This window comes from Chaetura pelagica, unplaced genomic scaffold (genome assembly GCF_000747805.2).
Source record: "Chaetura pelagica isolate M959 unplaced genomic scaffold, ChaPel_1.0 scaffold308, whole genome shotgun sequence".
In the NCBI taxonomy this organism is placed as follows: domain Eukaryota; kingdom Metazoa; phylum Chordata; class Aves; order Apodiformes; family Apodidae; genus Chaetura; species Chaetura pelagica.
In genome coordinates this window covers 1350970-1365920 of record NW_009954442.1, presented here as the reverse complement: position 1 = coordinate 1365920, position 14951 = coordinate 1350970, and the positions used below count along the sequence as shown (strand labels likewise).

The following is a 14951-nucleotide window of genomic DNA, read 5'->3' as shown; positions in this document are numbered from 1 at the left end:
AACCAGTACTCCCAGGTCCCTCTCTGCCAGGCTGCTCTCCAGCCTCTCTTCCCCCAGTCTGTAGTGCTGCCTGGGGTTATTATGGCCAAAGTGCAGGACCCTACACTTGGTCTTGTTGAATTTCATTCCATTGGTCTCAGCCCATCAATCCAGCATGTCCAGGTCTTCCTGCAGCTTGTTCCTACCCTCCAGCAGATCAACGCTCCCCCCCAACTTGGTGTCATCTGTGAACTTACTGAGGGTGGACTCAATCCCCACACCCAGGTCATCAATAAAGATGCTGAATGGGACTGGGCCCAGTACGATCCCTGGGGGACACCGCTGGGCACCAGACGCCAGCTGGATGCAGCTCCATTCACCATCACTCTCTGGGCCTGGTCACGCAACCAGTTTTTAACCCAGCAAAGGGTGCACCTGTCAAAGCTGTGGGTTGCTTGCTTCTCCAGGAGGATGCTGTGGGACACTGTGTCAAAGGCCTTGCTGAAGTTAAAGTAGACCACATCCACAGCCTTCCCCTCTTCCACTAGGTGGGCCACCCAATCATTTCTACAGATTCCAGTTAACCAACTGGAATTACAACCTATTATTAACATCAGGGGGTTTTATTTGAATGTTTTAGCTGTTTTTTTTTAACAAAAAGGATTTTATTGTTACAAATAGCTAAGGATTTTCAGTAACCTTATATATATGTATTTAAAACTGCACTAGACTTAACAGAATAAATTACTTGCTTTATCTTTTTTCCCTGAAATCTTAATTTCAATAGAATCAATACTAAGTACTTGAGCACACTGAAAGCATCCTGTTTTTAAGTCAGCAATATATACTCAAACACTAACATTACAAAGAAGTAAATGTGATGAGTTTAAACTGGCAAATCAATTAAACACCCTATAATAAGCAGATGGAAAATAAAAATGGCCATTCTGTGAAATAACACCTGTTATGTAGATCTTTGAAAAAAATGAAAGTATTAGTCAGTGATGTGCATATCAATATTTAATCAGACCAGGATACTGAAATGGCAGAAAAAAGATTTACAAGTTAGGTAGCCATTCTAGAGCACGAAAATGAGTGTATTTTTGTTTTAATAACCAATTCTCTAAGCAAAGACTTAATAGGGTGTTTATATTCATTTTGACATTGTTGTTAAGAAATAACTGCAGATACCATGTGCAAGCTAATGGTTTTTCCCTTTCATAAGAGCCCAAACATGTGATCAGAGAAAGAACAGACATAAGCATCTCTAAAAATCACGCATAGTCTTGAAATGTTGGTCTATAAATATCCCCAAGATCTGACTGAATACTATCATATGTAAAATGCAGATATGCAAAGTCTTCTGCAAATATTCTTATTTGCAACCTTTTACAAATTAGGTTATTATGTCTAATAATGCGCTTCTACCATAGGAACATCTTTCATAATATTATTTTTTCTTTGTCTTTATGGCAAGCTAGGACCTAAAATACAGGCGCATCATTTAAAGAAATTAACCTCAATGAAAGCTGTGTTTGATTTGGCTGTAAAATCATGTTCATTAGCACAGTCTTTGAAGGAACAGAAACTTTTTGTACACACTGCAGATAACTCAAAGCATAATAAAGAAAGCAAAATGCAAAAACGTGCTTACAGAATTCAGGTAGGGCCACGTCATCAACACCAAAAATGAAACATCAACATCCAAGAATGCAGTCTGTTACGTGGATGCAGTCTGACTAAATCTGAGTGTTTTGAGGTTTGGAGGGTTTTGTTTAGTCGTTTGTTGGCCTGTTGGGTTTTTTTGAGACATGTTTTTAAAAAATAAATAAATAAAAAATTATGCATTTAGGCACATAGGAGGAAGGGCCAAATTTCCTGATGTCAAAGGCAATCTGTAGAAAGAAGTATATCTGAGAGGCACAAGATATACCCACTACCTCAGGCAAAGAGAGGTTGAGGAATGGTATCTAGTGTGAGGAGGGGAACGGCAGCTTACTGGAGGTTCTGCCTGAGGGATGGAGATATCCATCTGAGGTGGTGATAGAAATGTTACTCCCTGATTTCCAGCCCTGATAATATGACTTGACACCAATACAATGAGATATGCTAGATCTGTTTAACTGATGAAGAAAGCTTGAGAGAGGTAGGTATGCTGCTCATAAATGAACATGCTTGCATCTTTTCCTTTCCTCTCTTCATCAAACCCTAGGCACGTGATATCTCATTTGCAGACCAGGGAATGGTCAGTATGATTTGCTTGAGCTTCAGTATGTGTAGATAAAAGGACATTTAGATAAGTGGGGATAGCAACTTGAAAATGTTTTCTCTCCTATTTTTGTTTTTGAACTTTCAATTGAAGTATAATGGAAATCCACTAAAGCCTAATTTGCCAGTATGAAGAGTTTTGCTTTGGAGATTCTGAAGACTATTAGCTGTAATACTAATGAATTCTGAGTGCAGAAATTATGAGGTCTACTGCCAGCAAAAATCATGCAAATTTGTATTGTTTACAAATTTGCAAGCTAGACATAGGCACCACTGAGACCAATATTGTAGTGCTATAGTATGCTCCTATTCCCCCCCAAGATACATACCCAATAATAACTTCAAGAGAACAATCTATTCAATTTTCTTTAATCTTTTTTACTTAAAGTAAGTGCAACAAAAAAGTATGAGTGTTTGAATAAAAGACTAGGAGGTGCAAGTCCAGATATAAGAAGGAAAATGTGGAAGAGCTCACTGGATCTCATTTGACTATTTTTTTCCTCAGTAAAACATTAGAAATGAAATTCCAGTGCCTTCTATTGCCAACACTAGTGATTGCTTTGCTTGCTTGTCATGTCTAATGCATCTGAGGGAAGCCCTGGTTATTCTGCAAGGAGAGGGTATAAAAATACAAGGACTTTTTTTTTTTTAACATAATAAAAATGCATATATTTTAGTCTAGCTTCCTAATTTTACTAATCACCTCTGAAGTTTCAAATTAAAGGTCTGGGATACTACATTATCTTAAAAGTGTTTAAAATGTAGTCTGTATTCAGTGGCGTGTGTTTTGTCCTGCAGATGCTCACTGTTTAAGATAATATGCCTGTATATTTTTTAGAAGGAAAGTAATTTATAATGTAAAACATTTTAAGCCTTAAAATTTTATTTGGAAAAGTAATGTAACCTTTGCATGTGCAAATAAAAGATACTAAGAATGTGACATAATCTTTGGTGACTAGACTGCAGCAGTGACAGTTCTAATGCTTTCTGACTGGTGGAGATTTCCCCACAGAAAGCTGCTGCACACATGGGCAGGGTGGCTGTGCTGCTGGGTCTGGAGCTTCCACAGGAACCTCACTGTGGGAAGGAGATCAGGCTCGGAAATGAGTATAAAGTTTTGATGGAGGCAGACCCCACTGTCCCTAAGGAAATCTGTTCCTGAACTGCAGCCAATGTTGAATTTATGCCCAATAAGGCAAAGCAGAGAAAGCATGTCACTACTTGTGCAGTCAAGGGAGCAGACAGTAGTGAGTCTCTCTCACTTGAAAGCAAAAGGTCTTCCAAGAGACACAGCCAGGAACTACTGATCTACCCAAAGATGTGCAGATAATTAAGAGGAATAAGTTTCACTTTTTATCAAAGTGAAAATGAGTCTGCTTTCCAAGAGCTGTCTGGTTTAACTGCAAACATGTAGACATTTTGGGGAAAAAAACCAGCAACAGGCAAAATTGTAAAGTCTCCTGGTAATGGGAGAATGTTATGAATGTAAACCAGTAAAGAATCCCATCCCCTCATGCACGTGTAACAAAGCCTTAGGTGTTTAAGCATCAAATTTAAGAAAAGGATCAAGAACAATATAGAGATAGTCCCATTAGTTTTTTGTTAACCTCAAACATCTATCTTTGTGTCTTTGAAGCATAACCAAATACATTTTTGTCCTTTCTAGGTTTTCAGTGAAATGGTTCTTCTCCGTACTGACAGTTTTTATGACATCATCAGCTGCATGACAGCCACAGTGGATCATGCAGATGCACTTCTGATGTTAGCAAGAACAGAGGAAGCAGAGAAGACAGTTCTCTTAAACAGTACTTTGTTTTTGTCATGTCATGCTGCATTGAGACACCACTCAGTTTCTGGTGGTCCTTACTTTTACAGTAAGTTCAAACATGTTTTAATCTCTGAGAGCATCCAGGCCTCTACATTGAACAGAGTTGAATATTGATAGATATTAAATGTATAAGGGAGACATGCTCTAAGTATTTTGCCAACAGTAAGCTGGGAAATTACTTTGGTAGCAAAATATAAAAAGCTTGAACACAGAGTTGATACTATGTGCAAAATCTGAAGCGTTAAGATACTTGTGCCTTTAAACTGTGCCTATTTCTGTTCTTGATCATACAAAAGATCTATAAAAATATATTCATAGATAGCTGAAGTTCTATAATAAAATTCTGAGTAAAATCAATGCCAATATTGCCATTGGTATTACCTTAAAAAGTACAGTAAAAATAATTTTAAGTTATTTTTCTTTCCAAAATAAATTTAATTGAAACATAATAAATATTTATACAGCATGTATCCTATTTTTCTTCATCATAAAAAAGAGAAAATATGTAGAATGTGGAGACCTAATAGGTATTTTACTATATATATATGTTAATAATTCTGAGCACGTTTTGCCTTACACTTGGAGATAACCAAAAAAGGAAAACCACTTAACACTTCACAATGCAAATGTGTTTTCTATTCCAGGTTAAAACATCATTTAGCTTTATACAAAGGTGAAAAGCTTTTCCTTTAATAATACTGTATACACATGATGGGCCTTCAGTGTGCTCTTGCAAGATGTGTTATAGAAAAGTTATTGGTATAAGAAAGCCTGGTATATTAAAACAGGATGTATCCCAAGGGTAGTGTTGATCACACAGAGCTGGAAAGCAAAGTTAAGCACTATTAATCTTCAATGAGAGTTCTGGTTATTTGCCACACTGTATCAGAGAAAAGTAATTTGGCTCCCACGTTTGTAAACTGTTCTTTCTCATCACTTTCACTATAGCACCTAAAAGGGTTGGCAATAGACACGGAACAGATTAATCAGGTATGTAGAATGGATGAATATCAATCAATTTTACGTCTCAGCAACATCAAATAATACCAACTGCATTTTCTTTCTCATTTCTCACAAATGAGACAATTTTAAATCTGTGTGATTTTCTGAATATTTTTTTTCCAGAAAAAATAAATAAATTTTGAGGCTGCTCCAAAAGTATGACATCTACCATAGGCACTTTTAATATACAGCCATTGAAGATTTGATGAGGGTTTTACCACAGACACAATGTCAAAATTTTACTATCTATCTTTTTGTTGTCCTGCAGTCAATGTTCTTTCACATGACATCTGATCCCCCGGGATGTTCATCTCCAAATGAATGCTGCTTAGATGAATAATGCACAACTTTGGCTTTGGTGAAATTCAGGAAGACTCTACTGTCCTAAACAAGGAAACAGATATATGCTTGAAGTCAGGAGCTTTTGAAGCAAGAATGCGACTGTGCAGCGTCTGCAGTAAAACTATTGTACATGCTGCTTTGTGACCTGGTAGATGCAAGCACTGGTTGTTAGTGAGTTGCTCAGTTCTAGTATTCCTTAAGGCGTGGAGCAGGGTCAGCATTCAACTTCTGTTTACTTTGGCTACAATTGCTCTTTTTAGGATTCTCCGCAGCTCTTTTTGCCTCTTAATTTAAAAGAATGAGCCTCACCCCCCCCATAACTGCGAATGAGTGCAAGTAAGTCTAGTTTGCATTTGGTAAAAAAAAAAAAACAAAAAACAAAACCACAACAATAAAACAAATAAACAAAGAAAGAAAACCACAACCAACCAACCAACCAACCAAAAACCTAATACCTCCTGCCCTGTTACATTCTACCTTAGCACAAAACAGTTAGTGTATCAGATAACGTAGGAAAAGTTCAGTCTGATTTCTGTTTCTGAGCTGAAATCAGTGATAAAGACTGGATGAATTAAGCAGCCTGAGAATATATCTACATTGCAGTATCAGGTTCAACATACTGTAAAAATACAGGTCTAGATGCAAACACTTTTGACTGGGAATGGCTGGAGGCTAATCTGTGGCAACATGGAGCTCAGCAAACTTTTATTTATTCTGCTTCTTCGACAGGCTTTTCTGCAGGCACTAAATTCTGTGTATAATGGCTAAAGAACAACAGATACCTCAATTAACTTTTCTGAACTTCTTGACAATGACATGAAAGATTGTCCTGCAAAGCCAGTGTTGATGTCCTCTCTGGAACTCAATTCTAAAAACTGAAATCCTGCAACACCAGCACACCCCATTGATTACTTCTATTATGTGAAACAGCTAGGGATCTTTTCTAGTCAGCTAGAAAAATCAACTACTGCTTTTAGAAAACACAACAGAGCAGCAGACATCAGTGAGGCAAGAGCACACAAATCTGAATCTCTAATTATAGGAGGTAATTCTAATTATCCTACCAATCACTCACTCATCTAAACAGCTATCTCCGTTTGACCTATAAGTTACTAGCCAAGACAGAAGTTCTGACAGAGCTAATACTGAATATTTTAACCTGTGTTTTTTTGTGATTAATTGACAACCTCCCTCCCTCCAGGTCCTTTTCTTCATTATTAATGAAGAATATGAATATGGCAAATAAATGGTACGTCTGATGGAATATGACACAGATTAGTCACAGTGGTTAACACATTTCCTAGAAACTAAATATTAAAAAAAAATGTTTCTTCACACAATCATTACAAGAATCTAATTTCAAAGTCACCATACAAACAACTATCTCCTAATATTTCCATCTGCCTAGAAAAATATGGTATTTTTTTCTTAACTTAGATTCTCTAATAAAAGGATTAATTGCTGAATTACCTTGTTTTTCACTAAAGCTAAGTAATGAAATACTTGGTATCCTTAAATTCGTATTCATATTCTGCCTTCTTAAATAACAACATGAAGAAAACCAAAGCATGAGGTGGAGAAACCATAAACCACTCCCTCTCACCCCCTCAAAATCTACCATTCTCTATTTTCTAACTCTTGCTCCTGCCTGGATGAAGATTAGTAATTTCAGCATTTACATGAAAAAACATACCATCCTAAAAATTGTCTTCCTTGACTACATAGCGGAATTTTCTACCCTTTTGTAGCATAAAAGTCTAACATAAATTTAAGGTGTCAAAACTTACAATTAGCTACTTGTCTTCTCTGTACTCACAACAGATGGTTTAATTGCTGACATTAAATTATCAGTACTTTGAGACACTCTCTCCATAATGAGAGAACAAAATAAATTGCCAATATTTCTTTAGTCATAGGAGTACAGTGCTTTCCCTTTTTAGGCTGTTTTTTTTTGTTTGGTGTTAGTTGCTTGGGGTTTTTTTTGGTGTTGAAATATTTAGGTTTTTATTTTTAAATTAATTACGATTTACAAGCTATTTCTCACATGCAAGTAAAGAACACTTCCATCTTCAGTAATGGTTTCTATTTTGAAACCCATTATACAGTGTCCAACTAAAAAATGTTTAACCAGTGAGACAACATGCTCATTTAAAATGTGGTACATTGTTAATGTAATTGTTGTGGCTGTTTCAAAGAGAGCTGCTGCACTTGAGAGATCATGATATATTTACATTCTCCCAAAACACATAGTTACAAGTCTGTGTCTCATTTACAATCAAAGGCTTCAGTTATTTCAAATTTTAAAAGTTGAGATCTGAGCAAAAGCTTTCATACTCAGGACTAGATATATCTCTTGTGAGAACTCTAATTATAGTTCTATTAATAAAAACTAGGTTATCATAGGTACCTTTGCTATCATTACATACACCCTGCAGAACTTCACTATTTTATAAATAAACTTCTTCTGAGGACAAAGAAAAGCTATACTCTCTATCTTTAAATTTTTTCTGAGTTTCAATATATTGCATACCATTTAGAAGACAAACCAATAAAGTATCACTAAAAAAACTCATACACAATGTCTATGATTAGATAGGGGAAACAGAAAGGTCTCTCGGATTATTTTCTCTCACTTCTCCTATACTTCTAATTTACTAAGTTTTTTATCTCATAAATATTAAAAGCCAAGTTTTGGCCTATCTTACTGAAACAATGATGTGCTGCTAATAGATGAGTCACATACTGTAATCTTTAAAGCACAGATTTTCTGCAGAATCCCCTTTTTGATTAGTAAAAGGAGTAGGAATTAGAGAGAAACCTGTTCTTTACAGAAGCTGTAAGAGACACCTGCAAATGCATTTCCCCCACTTTTGCAATTTAGAGCACCTTACTCAAACTGCCAAAAAAAATTGGAGAGACATAGCCTCACCCATAGCAATTTTAATCTTGCTGACAGTACTGAGAGCTTCTCCTAGACATCCTTTCACAGAATTCTTGGTAGCACTTCAGAGATTTCTAGGGTCCGCACATCACAGATGGTAAACTGCCAAAATGGTATGGTTGAGAATTTGTTATGGGTTTCATGTTAGGGAATTGACTCCTCAGCTAAGAGGTAGAAGACTTAATTGAGCTCAAGGCATCTGAGTTGAAAGTATCTACATATGATGCAATTAAAATGTAGCTGCACGCGTGGCCAGAAGGACTACTAATTCCCACCAGGCCTGTGATTCAAACAATAGAATTCTTTTCCTTCCATAAATAAAAAATTTATGTGGGTTCTTAAGTTACACTGATGACATATAAATTAGAAAATTAATTTTAAGCAATTTACAACTTCTGAAATTAAAATTGTTGTTTGCATTTACATTACTAGTCACAAAAAATCAGTTTGTAAATGTGAGTATTTTCAAAGCTTATCCTGAGAATAAGTGTACTGATGCACAGGTACTCTAGACACAGAATTTTCAGGAAAGGAATACAGGTTTTGGGGGTACAATGCACTACAGACCCAACACAAATGAAGATTTGGAGCATTTAAAACTAAAGCTTTGACTCCATAATTAGGGTAGGGTTTTTTAGCTATAGAGAGTGTGCTGGATGGATGGCAATTGTATGAAAAAATGTCATCCAACCCAAAATATTTTAAGTTAATTAATTACCTGGATTCCATTATTCATAAATAAGAGAAATTAGTGATGTAATATATTTATTTTCATTCTGATCTCATAGTCTAATCTGCTCAAGACAGCACCTCTAGAACCATATAGGAGTGAATTCAAACCAGTTCTCCAATGAAAGTAATTTAACACTTTTACAAAGGTAACAATGATGAGAAATCACTAAGCAGGACTAGCCCATTAACTGAAATAAATTCCACAGCTAGAAACAGATATGGATTTAAACCACTGAAGGAGTGGAGAAGGAAGAGAATAAAACTGTAGATTTCATATGAAGATTCAGTTCCATGCTTTGAAGACCACCTGTCCCAAAACATCTTGGTCTTTAGAGGAGGAAGAAACAGACTCCTAGGACAGCAAACAGCTGTGACCATTCATGTTGCAGTAGAATACAGGCAGAAAATCCTGTATTTCTGTCCTGAAAACCTTAGACAGAAATAAAGCTTGCATAGTACTTGACTGGACTGAGGAGCAAACCTTGCTTTCTGCATGTAAAGCACACAGGCAGCCAGCAGATATTATTAAGCTTACCAGACACATGATCTGCCATTTCAGACCAACTATTTTGTTGTTGTGAATAACAACTTTGTAGGACAAGAGTAATTTGTCCCAAGATTTAAAGATCAAGGGGTTTTAGTAGACTGATTGTTGAAATAAAAAGAAATAAAAAGACTGTCCAAAACACAGGTGATGCATGAGGCAAACAAAAACTTGAACCACAGTGCCATAATAAATTTGCCTTTTTTTTTTTCTTTTTTGCAATAGTACCATGTTGTTCACTGATTTTGTTTGTGATTCGCTGTACTTCCCAGAGCTTTTCTTTGCTTTATTATTGCCAGCCCAGTTATGCCCCTTTCTGTATGCATACATCTTACTACTGTCCTAAATACAATACATCACACTTGTCTTATAATTCATAGATTAAGTTGAGGCCATTTATTCAAGATCATATTTAATCCTGACGTAGTCCTCCAAACTGCTTGACATCTCTGCTGATCACAAGTATGTGCCATGTAAATCATTTGAATCACTATTAGAAAATGCTCCAGACCATGTAAAACTCCTTTGGGACTCCCTGTTTGACTGAACCAACACTGAGCATATTTTTCAACATCATGGTGGTGATACCCAGATAGTTTTAGTTTTATATCTATATCTATCTATATCTATATCTATCTATATATATATATAAAGAGAATCAGATGGGACATGATCAAAAGCCAGACTAAACAGAAGATGTATCACAGCTACTATTTCATTGTTGTCTATTGCTAATTATTCCCTAGCAGATAAAAAGACAGATTATGAGATTGATTTAGTTTATTACTGGCAAATACAGTTCAGTAAGTATCCTCCAGGAATCTAAAGCATGTTTAATCAAGTTAATAGTTTAAGCACAATTTTTCTTGTGTATTAAAGATAAAATTATTATAGCCAGAGGGAGCTCGTTTAAATTAATTATTTGCTCTTTTTTTTTTCCAGTACATTTGTGATCTTTACTATTCTCCAAGAGTTCACAAAGATCACTATTTCAAATCTTATTATAATTGAATTTCATAATTTGCTTACTGGATGACACTTCTTTGACCTTGCTCCTCTCCAATTCATCTGTTTTTTTGTTAAATTTGGGATTGAAATTAGAAGCAAGTAAAAATAAGCCAAATAGAAGAAATTTTTCTATGTATTAGGAACATAACAGAGGAGTCCAACAAGCAGTAATACATCTGCATCACTAGTTTGAGAAAATGCAAAGTAAATTGAAGCACTGAACATTTCGAGAAAAGGACAACTTGTTACATTTCAATCCCTACTGAATACAAATGAATAAAACATGGACATTTTTTCTAATAAATCTGTCCACTGCATTCAGGAATACTTGAAACTGTTATCTTGCAAATTAAGCCTCATTGGACAAGTATCAGTGTTTTTAAAAAATATACAAGACATATTTAGGTTTATAAATAAATTTAAAAAAAAGAAATTAAATACCTTAGCAAACTGTGCATTTATCCATTTTGTGAATGTTTTCTTTTGAACATCTTCCCGTTCATCTGCCAGAGAAAAGTAAAGCACTTCATTAGAATTATTTCTTTAATAAGTACAATATTATTGATTAAAGCTTCAGTCTTGGTTTGTAGAGTAAAGCTACTAATAATAATTTAAATACATTTAAAGCACCTCTTTGGATGTATTCTTGACAATGACAGTAATATATATTTTTAAAGCCTACAGGTTCCCTTAATAAGAATGGCTTATATCCCTAGCTAATCTCACCCATTCTGTGACATCTTTTCTTCTGGAAGGAAACATGTTGTAGTGGGATCTGAAATAGCCCATTCACATTTTTAACGTAATGTAAGTATATAAAAAACCCCAAAAAACCCAAACTAAAATCCAACAGGTTACCTAATGGCTTTGGCAGCAGGAAAATCTGCTACAGCCTATTTAGAACTTTATATACATATCCTCAAATTCCTTGAAGACATGAAGCCTTCTGGATCACAATGAGAGTTCTCCATTGGCAGTCCCTACCACACTTCATGGCATCTGTGTCTCATGGCTGTTTACCTGTTATGATTTGTTCTATATATTCCTTCCAGTGGAAAAGACAAAAAACACAGCACACATCTGTTCAGTGATACATGAATATGCTTCTCCATTCTTTAATAAGGAAAAAAATAAAATAAAATTTAGAGAGACATTGTTATCTTAGGTTTGATTTCTTTAAGTTGTAAGTACAGTCTTGATGCAGAACAGACCCAGATACACAAAGTTACTACCCTGATATTTTTTATGAAGGTGAGAAGAGAAAGATGCCTTCAAAAAGGGTATGAAGAGAAAGATGCCTTCAAATTAGAACCTAATAAGCATTTGCTCAGAAAGAACTATTAGGCATCATCCCTGAAATAATATAGAAGGGCAGACCTCTTTGCATGACAAAGTCCAATCAAACTGAAATGAAAGTGCACATGTGAAAAAGGCTGCAGATGCTTACACTAAAATAAAGCTAACTCAATGCTGTCTTCTGGCATGCAGCAAAACTCTCTGCACTTCTTAAATAAAAATGGATTTTAAATTTCCATCTGAAATGTTCAGCAATTAATAATGTTAATGGATCCAGCTGAATCTGAAAGGCAAGTATGGATGAGCTACATGAGAAATGCACACCATAAATAATATATTTTGCTTTCCCTCCCTCCACTCTTCCAGGGAGACAAGGCAAGGTAAATCTTTTTGATACAAGTATATCCCTTATTCTTAAAACCTCACTTTGATAGCACTTTTAAATTTCCTTTCACAAGGATGTTTTCCATTTCCAACAATACAATATACTGATTAAAAAATAATAGTAGAGTTTGTGACACTACTATTTTATTATTGTAAAAAAATAAAAATAATCTGCATACAGGAAGAAGCATATTCTAATTGTTTTCACATGATAGTGAGAAAATTTAGAATGCAACTGTACTACTGAAAATATGCCATAGGAGTCACACATTATATACATTCTGCCATTAATATCTGAACATTTGCTACTATAATCTTTCTAGAGTTCTGCTCCTATCTATCCCAAATAATGCTGCTTGCTTCCTCCCTTGACTGATAGTGATAGCTAATAGTTAAGAGATTCACCAAAAAGCAACAGCATGTGGAGGAGATGCATACTCTTGGTAATAAATGTTGCTAAAGCCATTACATATTTCTTTTCCCCTGCAAACACACCTTCCCTCTTTGTTAACTCTTACTAAGCTGTTTATTATGCAATTTTGACTTTTTCCAGCCATGTGCAACACACAGAAGATGAGAGAATGAAGATGCATTTTGTTGGTAGAAGATATATACTCAATCTGATGTTGTATTACAAACTTACTCAGCAACTTTATATAAAATATTACATATAAACATGCAACCTTAAAGTGAGGTAGAAAAGAATGCAGGATTTAGCAGGGAAAAAGAAAGAGCCTAAGCCACCTTTTTTGAACTGTTCAAACTTTCTCGTTTCTACTCCAGGCTACTGATACAGAATATTCAGTAATAGTGTGTGATTTTTTTGTTAGTTTGTTTTCTTTTACCACAAATATATGTGCCAGAAAAAAACATGGTCTCCTGAGAGAATTAAACCCACAGTTTGAACATTCGAAACTTATTTGAAGTTCAGGCAATGCTCTGATACCTTGGCAAACACAAATCTATTCTATCACTGTTATCTTTATGCAGAGATCATTTAAAGCACTTTTATCTCTAGATGCTTGCTCTACCAAGTTTATAACACAGCAATTTGTTAGTTGCAGCCTCCTAACCAATAAAAAAACAATCTTTTGGTTACTGCACAACATTCATTTCCCCACAGTAAGCACGATACTTTTAAAAAAATAGATGTTCTCCTAACCTGAATTTATGGATTGAATGCTAGATGGGGAAGCTGAATGACATTTTCTTGGGTGCTGCAGAAATATACCAAGAGCGCTCAGCTGCCACGTTCATAGTGCTGTGCTTATAACAGATTTCTTCAGCAGCGAGCTGATGAATGCCCTTGCAGGTGTTTTTACTTTGAGGCAATAAGAATAATCAAATGGCTGGGCAGGTAATTCCTTCAGCTGTTCAAGGATAATATAGTATGTTTAATTCTTTCCTTGGCAGAATTGCAGAATAGCATACTGTCTGTTTTCAGGTTAAATCTAAACATGAAACACTGCATGGATCCTGAATTCCTTTATCGCAATAACAATGCAATCACTTCCCACAGCAAAAATATGCTTTTCTCAAAATGCTGGATGTTGAGTGGAACAGGCTTAACCTCCTTTCTGTAGGTTATCAACTGAGAAAATGAGCACATTGTGGTCTACAGAAAGCCTTCCAGGAAGAAAAGAAAAGAAAAGAAAAGAAAAGAAAAGAAAAGAAAAGAAAAGAAAAGAAAAGAAAAGAAAAGAAAAGAAAAGAAAAGAAAAGAAAAGAAAAGACTGACCTGTGAGATTGATCTGATTTTCATGCACTAGACTGAGCCTTTAGTACCCCTGTACAGACCTTGTTTTAACTAGAAACATTCACAAATAGATCTCATAGTTCTAATACATTTCTGGTAGGATAAGCATCCAGCTTTGCAACTGTGAATGCGAACTTCTTGAATCAGCTAACTGCACATGTGACTTGAAAAGTACTATTCCAGGCTAAAACTCATAGGCAATTATGGCCAGGAAAGAAAGGGCAGTATTAAGGAAGCTAATTATCTGACAGAGGACAGTTCTAAGATTTAAGCAGGTGGCAAGGCTAATAGCAACAAGCGGTACACTGAAGAATGCTTATGAACATGTAATCAGGATTCAACAGAAAAAAATTAATGGCAAGTGGTTACCAGACAACTTGCCTAGATATTTAAGTCTTTCATGTTTGCACCCTGCTACTCAAATAAAGTCCCATCTATTTTCCACAAAATGCCAGCATTATGTTTTCATCCCCTAGTAAATTACACTTATTTTTGTACTCCCTAAAATATCACAGAATGTTTTAAATTAAAAAGGGCAACAGTATTTTTTTTTAAAATGTCTAGTATATTCTAGATAGTATTCTGAAAGTATTCAGCAGTTAAAAAGTTATGAAAAATCCAATACCTTTAAGTAATGTGAACTGCTGAATATCAAGCAGATATTAAATGAACTAAGGTTCAGAAACATACATTATATAAGTCACCACATTATTCCATTATTCCGTATTTCCTTCTGTAGACTGCAACATCTAGACCTCATCTTTCCTACCATCTGCATTTTGCCTTCCACAAATGTGGGTGATGATATTCATTGCAAGTGGCCTAAGCAAGTCTTCTCAAGTGTAACTGGTGAGGCCACACCTGGAGTATT

The 14951-nt window shown here is 35.4% G+C and overlaps 1 protein-coding gene across 1 annotated transcript in view; it reads right to left on the bottom strand.

Moving 5' to 3' along the window:
* The window catches only part of DMD (dystrophin), a 909379-nt gene extending 898234 nt beyond the window's left edge, over positions 1–11145 (bottom strand). The window contains exon 1 of the mRNA XM_010004489.1: positions 11086–11145. The gene's annotated coding sequence lies outside the window, so the exon portion shown is untranslated. The remainder of the gene's footprint in view (positions 1–11085) is intronic.
* Between the last annotated feature and the right edge of the window lie 3806 nt (positions 11146–14951).